The sequence below is a fragment of the Pyxicephalus adspersus genome, chromosome 6, assembly GCF_032062135.1.
Source record: "Pyxicephalus adspersus chromosome 6, UCB_Pads_2.0, whole genome shotgun sequence".
NCBI lineage: Eukaryota > Metazoa > Chordata > Amphibia > Anura > Pyxicephalidae > Pyxicephalus > Pyxicephalus adspersus.
The window spans coordinates 29221226-29231760 of record NC_092863.1 but is presented as its reverse complement, the minus strand read 5'-3'; the positions used below and the strand labels follow the sequence as shown (position 1 = coordinate 29231760).

Genomic DNA, 10535 nt, shown 5'->3' with positions numbered 1-10535 from the left:
ATCTTCCTTATCAAAAATACTCACAAAGGTTGAGTCACATATTGGAACCTGTAGTTTCAAGATCACACACACCACAGCGTTGCCGAGGTGCAGGTACAACAGGACACTACTGGGCTATTCTATGATAAACTAAAAAAATCTCTTTTAGTTTATTTAAAGAAAGGATTGATTTATAATAAGTAATAATAGATCCCTATACTTTAAGGTCAAATTAGAACTAGCCCAGAAATATAAGTAAATTTTATTATTAACCTTGACATTTATGTTGCCATTCACTAAATAGATAAAAATTGCAACAGTATAGGGAATCTATGTAAACTAATATGGTTCTCATAAATGTCTAATAGTCAAGGGTCACTGACTGGATGTTTCGCAGATATAATGCCCATACTAGGGCCCTGATTCATTAGGGCTCTCCAGGACTGGAGAGCATACACTTTTATCAGTGAACCTGGATGATCCAAAAAACCTGGAATGGATCTGTTCCAGGATTCAAAACATTTGCAATTTACAACAAATAGCAAATGACTTTCACTAAACCACACCAGGTTTTCAGGATTACCCAGCTTTACTGATGAAAGTGTATTCTCTCCAGCCTTGAAGAGCTTTAATAAATCAGGCCCTAGGTAACTGACGATTTTACGGGTCACATGAAATCCTAGAAAGGATTTTGGACCATCCCATCTGTATATTATAATATATACTAACCAACCTAAGATAGTGAAATAACTAGATAAACAAATCAATAAAAAATGTTTACAAGTCAAAGATAATGGGATAGATGTATATAGTTAATATAAAAGAAAGGGATACCTGTAAGACAAGGGAGCAACTTTTGAATGCACAAAGTCATCAAAGTAGGGATATATCCAATTCCTGGAAGCCTGTCCAAATAAAAAAGAAAACAAACATAGGAAAGGAAGCCATTATGGTGCTGGTTTTATTCCCTTGCACAAGATTGGCTATTTATGTTGAGCACCTCATGAGTTTGTCTTTTTTACTAGCATAAACTGAACAAATCTCTCCTATTTAAAGTGAAATATCTTAAAAAAACTACACTTATCTTTATAGGTGGAAAGCCATAGATCCCTCCTCGATCCTAGTCCAGTCAGTCCTTTGCCATTCCATCTTCCTTCTTCATTCCAGCACATACTGGACACCAGGCACCACAATGTTCTTTCGGGTTCTTCTTCCTACTTCTTACAGAAATAGAGAGGTCTCCCCTTCAAAAAAAAATGTAATAAAAATTTGTATTTGTGATAAAAAAAAACAAATTTTTTTGTTTTTTTTACAGCGTTAGCCACTCTTTAAAATAAAGTAAAAAATGTGTCGATAGGTCTGCTTTAAAGTATACAGTCCCCATATTTTAGTTAGATATATGTATGAAGATATATAAAATTTCAAGAAAAAACAGTTTGCATGTAATGGTTATTCCAGATTGAAAAGCATTAGCCAAATACAGACAAATTAGTGGATGTTTACTTTCAAATATCAAACCATGCAACAAATGTGTGCAAATTATACCCAGTTCCTGTTTTACCTGGCGTCTCCTCCCTTCACTTTCAAAGCAGTCATTGCCAATCATCAATCATGGCTCTGTCATGATGAATTGATGAACAATGTTGGGCACCCGCTGTACATATTTCAAATTCTTATCCAAGACAAACAGTACCTTTCGTCATGTTCATGGATTATCTTACACATGTATGTAACCTTATAGGGACATTTTTATAAACCGTTTGCATAGCAATTTGTTCAGTGGAAGTACTTGTTATTGTTCTGTGTGAACTAAAATAGACAAATATACTTAAATGTTAACTAGAGAGGGACAGTTGTACTTCAATGTACTTGAAAGATATCAAGTAGCCTTGTAAAGATAGTTTACTAGCAGGTGGGGTTTTCTTCCTGACTCTGCACATCGGTAGTTTGCAATTTGTCCACTAGTGGGTAAATCTTTATTAACAATTAATGCAATATAATAAATTGTAAATGAAAAAAAAACCAGCACCACCTAGTGGACAAATTGCAAACTACTAACGTGTCTCTGAGTCAGGAAGAAAACTCCATATTCACACCAATTAAATACATTATAAAAAATAAAAGGTTTACCCTTTCCCAATAGTATCCAAAACTTAAGAAAATGTTTTCCTGGAGATAAACTTTAAAAAAATTGAGGCTCTAAAAATTATTTTAACTCCTCTATTCCATCTCCAGTTACACATCGTTAAGGATTTGTGTGACAGCACTCCAAATGAATAAAGGTTAAGCAAATTACTTTTTAAATTAAATAGATTTATGTTACTTTAGGTGAGTGTGGGTATTTACAATATTTTGCAAACTTTTATATATAGTAGACAATGAACAAAACATTTTTGAGTGGAGGTGTCAGCACTCCCCCACACCCCACATTATTTAGAATTTATTTTTGTTTGCTTGTGAACATGAAAACCTTTCTTTACATGCATTTTTGGGTCTTTTCTTTCTCTATGTATGTTAAGAACAGCACAGTGACTTTTTTGTTTTCTTTGTGGATAGAAGTCTATTTGGACTTTAATTATGTGGGAACGATCTGCACAGTACCTACTATACTATTGTGTTTCTAGTATAGAACAACACAGTGATCTACCCTTTTAGCTGGGCGCTTCACCCAGCACTTTTCAGTAACCACCTGGCTGTTTTTGGGTGGTTGCTGATTGGGTCACAATACAGGGGCTGCCACCCACCTAAGATTTCTTCCCACCCGGCTTTAAAAAATTTCTGGGTTGAACACTGCAACATTTTATGATTCTGTAACTCTTTAAGGGTAATTAAAGCGAAAGTACGGGGTTATCGATAATTGCAACTTTTTTTATTACGAAAAAGTAGGGGCTTAACGGTTGGGAGGTTAATGTAGAAAGGGACAGGCAATGTGTATTAAAAAAAAAAAAAAAAAAACATAGTAATCATAAATATATATATATATATATATATATATATATATATATATATTATACATCCCTTGGGTTTAACTGACATCCATACTTTAAAAGCTTTGGATCTTAGATTACAGGCAGTCTCTCCCAATACACCTCAGATTAGTTTGTTAACAAATTAGGAATTAATTCTCATTTCAGTCAGCATGATGACCAGTTGGTAATGGTCAGTCAGCATGATGACCAGTTGGTAATGGTCCAGCAGGAGCACGGACAGTAAAGAATTTAAAGTTTTTGTCTGTAGATGTGGTAAATGTATCAAAAACCATTTAGTATAAGTGATGTGTTTAACATTGATTTTTGGCAGCATATTCCTGCAGAAAGAGTATTCAGTATTTGCTTTCACTAGGCTCAGGCAGGGGTGGACAGACCATTGAACTATTACTAAAGCACTTATAACTGGTGTTTTTTTGGGTGTCAGTTATGTGCAGAGATTTCCAATATTCCTTTACACACTTTGCATATTTCTAAAGGTATTTTTTTTTATTTATTTTGGGAGCTGAGGCTGGATGTACTGTTACATGTTTCATCACTTGATCTTGTAGTGTATACTGGGGTCATGCAAAATGAAGTGACAGTCCTGCTCCTGCATGCATATTCTAAAAGGTGGCATTGTGGCTCAGAAAACTGTATTTTCTGTTGTTTAATACACCCTGATAAGCAGTGAAAGGGTTAATTGGTTGTGGGATTACAATTGGTGGATGGGTGATGCACTGGCACAGACAGATTGAACATTTTTAGTACAAGTTACCAAAGGGTATCTTAAGCTAAAGAATCAAATTAAAGAAATTTTTTATTTGTTTAAGCAACAATAGTTCTAAAGTCTATGTTAGCAGTGGATGGTAAGAAGAAAATTGGCAGAAACTATTCAAATATCTTTAAATAATAAATGCTGATTTAAATATAAACGATATTGCAGATATGACAGAGATAGTGTTAGTCATCTCAGTCACCATCTGCTTTACAAAAGCATCAGATGGAGCATTGTGAAATATACAGAATACATTTGGTACAATGTACACTTATCAGGTCATGCAATATAACAACAAACCTAAACTTTATAAGCAGCAAGAGTAACTTAAAAAAAACATATTTTACTAGGGCACATTAACTTTGCCTATGAGCTGCTTTGGGTTTTTTCAGTTTACAAGGTTAACACACTATTATAGGGATGCTTACTTTTAAAAAAGTGACAATTCTTTTCATTAAAGTTCAAATAAATATGCTATTATTTGATATAAATAAAGCTTCGTATCCTTGTGAATGGAACTGTTGAACCAGAATATTGGTAAAGTTATTGTTTAATGGGATCAGCTGGATGTAAATAACCTTATCACTGTATGAATATATTTTGAAAGCTTTGTCTTGGGTATAATTTGTAATTATATGTGTACATGAGGGCAACCAATATTTGCTCATTACACAATTAGTCGATACTTGCTTCTGTGTAGTGCTTTGCAATTGTAGTGTTTTTCTGCTTCTTTTTGGCATGCAAATCAGTAAACTCTGTTTGCCAAATATATTTTTTTACCGAAAATGTCTGTAAAATACTTTAATGTATAAATTATTTATCTATTTTATCCATATATACCTCAACATATGCTTTTATGACACGAGCAACAGGCTGCCACATAAATGTACACATCATATGAGTCAACAGTCATACTGGATTGAAATGAGTAAAGAAAGTAAAAATGCTTTATTAAGAGATGTTGGCCAACATTTTGTAAAAATATAGAACAAAAAGGGTTAAAAATTCTTTGGTAAATTTCAAGCCAGTTGAAGCCTTCTATGAGGAGATCTAGAATGAGTAGTACAAATTGCTTTGAGAGAATTTTAGGAGTATAGCATACTATGATAAAGTCATGTGGTACTAGGCAAGGCAATGGAAAGAGGCTTCTAAAGCACCATGAATCGATTTTGCATAGGTAGTATGATGTTCTCCCCTAAATGGACTGGGAAACTAGTGACCACTGCCGACAGAAGAAGTTACCCAGCCGTTGAGTTTTTTTGCAGAAAGTTCAGGGTGAAGTGTGTGATACACTAGTGGATCCCACCCAAAAAGTGAAATATTACTGAACCAGCCAATTTAAAAATATATTCAAACAATGCTGAGTCTTCCAGACTGCAGAAAAATTCAGTACAGATATGCACATAGAAGGTAAAATACAGATACAAAAGTAGTTATGGAGAAGGTACAATCCAATCAATTTGACATGGCAGCTGTTAAAGAATAGAGTAAAAAAAAAATACCCAAAAATGATTTAAACCTATTTGTGAAACACTCAACTAAAAAAAGATTTGGTAACCACTTAGCTTATTAGAAATATACAAGTACAAGCATAAATAAAACTATTACAAGTAGAAAGATGGTGCACCTGGGTAGGGCAGTACAGAAAAAGCCTGAAATGCACTTCAAAAGCTTTCTATTAAAGCCATTGAACAATCTCCATGTATGCTTCAGTTCTGCTTTTTCTTTGATTTGATTTTGCTTTGATTTCAAAACAACATGCTGTTTTTCCCTGTGTCAGAGCCTGTTTGTCCTGTGCTGCCCTATGTGTGCCTAAAATTAAAGAAAGGCAAAACTGTAGCATTGCATATTTTTTATATTTTTCCAAACCTGCAGAGGCAAGGGCAAACAACAAAAGGACATTAACCAGCTAGGCAGCACAAAAAACATATTTACCCTTTACATTTTAATATTGATGTTACAAAGTTATTTGTGCAGTTGCCATATTTGCAAAGTTTTGCCCTTTGTCTCCCAATTACAATTAGGTCCATAAATTTTTGGACAGAGACAACTCTTTTCTAATTTTGGTTGGTAAACTCGGCAACGCCAAGACCTGGACGTCCACAGAAGACAACAGTGGTGGATGATCTCCGAATCATTTGCCATGGTGAAGAGAAACCCCTTCACAACAGCCACCCAATTGAACAACACTCTCCAGGTAATAAGGTGTATCAATATCCAAGTCTACCATAAAGAGAAGACTGCATGAAAGTAAATACAGAGGGTGCACTGAAAGGTGCAAGCCACTCATAAGCCTCAAGAATAGAAAGTCTAGATTGGACTTTGCTAAAAAAAAAAAAAAAAAAAGCTCTAAAAAAGCCAGCACAATTCTGAAAAACATTCTTTGGACAGATGAAACCAAGATCAACCTTTACCAGAATGATGGCGGGAAAAAAGTATGGAGAAGGCGTGGAACAGCTCATGACCCAAAGCATACCACACCATCTGTAAAACATGGTGGAGGCAGTGTGATGGCTTGGGCTTGCATGGCTGCCAGTGGCACTGGGACACTAGTGTTTAATAGATGATGTGACACAGGACAGAAGCAGCTGAATGAATTCTGAGGTGTTCAGAGACATATTGTCTGCTCAAATCCAGCTAAATGGAGTCAAATTGATTGGGAGGTGTTTCATAATACAGATGGACAATGACCAAAAACATATAGCCAAAGCAACTTTAGGAATTTATCAAAGCAAAGAAGTGGAATATTCTTGAATGGCCAAGTCAGTCACCTGACTTGACCAAACAAACAAACAGCAACTTAAAGCCACTGCAGAAAAGGCCTAGCAGTGCATAAAAATTAGGAAACCCAGCATCTGGTGATGTCTATGAGTTCAAGACTACAGGCTGTCATTGCCAGAAAAGGGTTTTCAACCAAGTATTAGAAATTACCATTTTATTTTCAGCTTTTTGATTTGTCAGATTACTTTTGAGCCTCTGAAATTGTTAAAAAAAGGCTTTAGTTCCTCACATTTTTATGCAATCATTTTGTTCAACCCACTAATATAAAGCTGAAAGCCTGCAGTTCAATTGCATCCGTGTTGTGTCATTTAAAATTAATTGTGGTAATGTACAGAACCAAAACTGGAAAAAAGTTGTCTGTCCAAATATTTATAGACCTAACTGTAAAGCCTGTATAGGCATGTACTCTTAATGGAGACTACAAGTGGCCATGCTAATACAAACTGTGCAGATATGTTTGTGTCACGGCTCTACAAGGCAAAGTGGTGGACCCACTGTGTCACCCACCCTGTGGGTGGAGATCTGCACTGGGTGCAGGGTCTTAGCAGTACCTTGGTCTTCTCCAGAGCCTCTAGATAGAGGTGAGGATGTTGTGCAGCAAGCTACTGTCAGGTTGCTGCCCCCATGCCCGCCAAGGCAGGTGACTCCCAACAAGCAGGGACTGAAGCGTAGTACAAAAGGGAAACCAGGAGGGTAGTCAGTCAAGCCAAAAGGTCAGGGCCTGCAGCAAACAAGGATGGTCAGGAAATGGGCAATAGGTCAAGACGGACAGCAAGCAGGAGTGGTCAGGAATGAGCAGGGGTCTGTATACAGAGAATCGGCAACTGGAGATATAGAGATAAACAGTAACCTGGATGCAGAGCCAAAAGAAAGCCTTGTTCAGGCAACTTCCTGTTGCTACGTCATTTCCTTAAGGGAAATAATTAAGATGTGGGGGAATGGGGTCTTTTAGAGCGACCCAGGAGCGTTCCTCTGGACCATAGCCCTTCCAGTGGACCAGGTATTATAGACAACCTTGAACAAGCGTGGAATCCAAGATTTGTTCAACGTTGTACTCCTCCTCCGCGGCAGCAGAAACAGGACCCTGCGGAATGTATTCCTCAGAGAATTTGTCAAGAACAGCAGGTTTAAGCAGAGAAACATTGTACTCTGCAATCGGACACTATATGGAAGGGTAGGCTATGTAGGCGAACAATTTCTTAGCCAAGGTCGATGCAGATGGGAGACCTGATAAAGGAACGAAATGGCCCATTTTGGAGAAGCAATCAACCACAACCCAAAAAGCAGTGAAACCATTAGAAGATGGAAGGTCAGTGACAAAATCCATGGATATGTGTGACCAGGGTTGTTCCGGAGTGGGAAGCAGAATTAATGGGCCTTAGGGAAGCTTCCGTGGCACCTTATGTCGGGCACATTCGGTGCATGTGGCCACAAAGTCCCTCACATCTTGTTTCAGATCCGGCCACCAGTATCTACGGCTGGTCAGATCAAAGGTCTTCCGTTGCCCATGATGCCAAGCAAACTTCCCTGGTGGAACTCGGACTGGGGCCGTGGGCATGATTTCTGCTGGGTCAATAATGAAGGTTGGTTCCACTTCAGGATTTTCCCCCTCGAAAGAACGAGAAAGGGCGTTTGCCTTTACATTTTTGGGGCCCAGCCGATAAGTGAGAACAAAGTTGAACCTTGAGAAAAACAGAGCACAGCCGGCTTGACGGGGGTTCAAACGTTGTGCAGTCCAAAGATATTGTAGGTTCTTATGGTCTGTAAAGATGGTCACAGGTTTGGGAACTCCCTCCAGCAAATAGCGCCATTCTTCAGGGGAAAGCTTGACAGCAAGAAGCTCCCTGTCTCTGGCATATTTTTTCTCAGCTAGAGAGAATTTCTTGGAAAAGAACCCACAGGTCCTTAACTTGCCAGAAGCGTTCTTCTGGGACATCACCGCACCAACGCCAACTGAGGAGGCATCCACCTCCAGAAAAAAAGGCTGAGAAATGTCTGGGCACACCAACGCAGGGGCAGAGGCAAAGGCTTCCTTTAACAATTTAAAGGCCTGGAGAGCTTCGCAAGACCAGGCTTTACAATTGCTCCCTTTTTCAGTCATAATGGGGGCCACAAGCGAGTAGTCACAGAGGAACTGTCTGTAATAGTTGGCAAAGCCCAGGAACCATTGAATGGGCCTCAGCCCAAGAGGTTGTGGTCAGTTTAGAAAGGAAGTTAGTTTGGCAGGGTTCATCCGCAAACATTCATCAGAGACGATATAGCCCAGGAATGGAACTTCAGGGCACTCAAAAAGGCATTTCTCCGCCTTGGCGTACAGTCTGTTTTGCTGAAGCTGTTGTAGGACTGTTTTGACATGGTCTTGATGAGAGGATAGATCCCTAGAGTACACCATGATATCATCTAAATAGACAATTACGAATCAAATAACAAGTCCCGGAAGATGTCATTCATGAAATCTTGGAATACCGCAGGGGCATTGCAGAGTCCGAATGGCATGACTAGATACTCATAGTGGCCATCTCTGGTATTGAGGGCTGTCTTCTATTCGTCGCCCTTGCAGAGGCAAATTAAATTGTAGGCACGCCGCAGATCGAGTTTGGTGAAGACGGACGCCCCTTGGAGATGATCAAATAATTCAGAGATCAGAGGCAAGGGATATTTATTCTTAACGGTGATATTGTTGAGACCCCCCATAATCAATGCAGGGGCGTAGAGATCCATCCTTTTTCTGAACGAAGAGGAAGATTTACGAATGAAGCCCCTTGCTAAATTCTCCTGAATATATTCAGACATGGCTTTGGTCTCCGAAATAGAGGATAGAGTCTGCCACAGGGAGGAGAGGCACCAGGAAGAAGATCTATAGCACACACGTAGGGGTGATGTGGTGGTAGAGTCTGTCTGGATTTTGCAGAAAACATCCTAAAATTCCCAGTATTGTTTTGGTAGCCCAGCGATGGGGCATGTGGCGGTGAAGCAAACCTGCCAGACAAGAGGGATTTAAGTAAGGCATTTCTGAAAGCATATGCTGCTCCATGAGAGTATGTCTCCAGATCTCCATTGATGATGGGGACATGTTTGCATAGCCATGCGTAGCCCCAACAGGACAGGATAAAAAATCTTGGGCACCACCAAAAAGGAAATCGCCTCTGTGTGTAAGACCCCAAGTTTCATGGTGAGTGGTACTGTGGAATGCTGGATGTAATAAAGTAAAGCCGTGCCATTGACCACAGAGACTACCAGTGGCTTAGATAGGTGCAGCAGAGGAATATTGTATTCAGAGGCTAAACGTTGAATAATGAAATTCCCAGCAGCGCCAGAGTCTAGGAAGGCAAGTGTCCAATTAGTGTTTATCAGAAGAGATCTGGACAGGGACAGTTATTTTAGAGTGCCCATTTCCCTAGGCACTGGTGTTTGGGGCCTTCACGCACGGGACACTTGTTCTTGTAGTGGCCCACTTCTGTACAGTACAAGCAGAGATTCCAGTGTCTGCGTTGTGCCCGTTCTTCAGGTGAAAGACAGGCATGGTCCACTTGCATGGGTTCCACAGGAAGAAGCAGGGGGTTTTGGAAAGTTTGAGCCTGCTTAATGGGGGGCCAGACTCTCTGGGTCTCCCGAGCCCGCTCCTGGAGACAAGGTAGGAGGAAGATCACGACCGGTCAGCTCACCTTTATTATGCCCTGCAAGCCCCTGCCAGAAAACCGCCACCAGAATGTCAATATTCCATTCCAGTTCGGAGGCCAAGGTTCAGAATCTAACGGCATATTGACCTACCGAGGGAGGCTTGACGTAGGCTGCTGCTGAAGAAGCCCGGCAAGGTTCATCAAAAACTTTGCAGAATGTCTGAAAAAAGGCACCTAAGTTTCCCAGGATGGGATTCCCCCTTTTCCCAGAGGGGTGAAGCCCAAGCAAGTGCCTCTCCCGACAATAATGAAATAAAAAACGCTACCGTTCGTTGGGAATATTCCAGGGCTGTAACTCGAACTGAATTCACCCTTGATAGAGTTTAGGGTACCGGGAGTAGCGAGGGGGGC

At 39.7% G+C, this 10535-nt stretch overlaps 1 protein-coding gene across 10 annotated transcripts in view; it reads left to right on the top strand.

Moving 5' to 3' along the window:
- Positions 1-10535, top strand: part of SHC3 (SHC adaptor protein 3) — an 88255-nt gene that overhangs the window by 34819 nt on the left and 42901 nt on the right. The window lies entirely within an intron of this gene.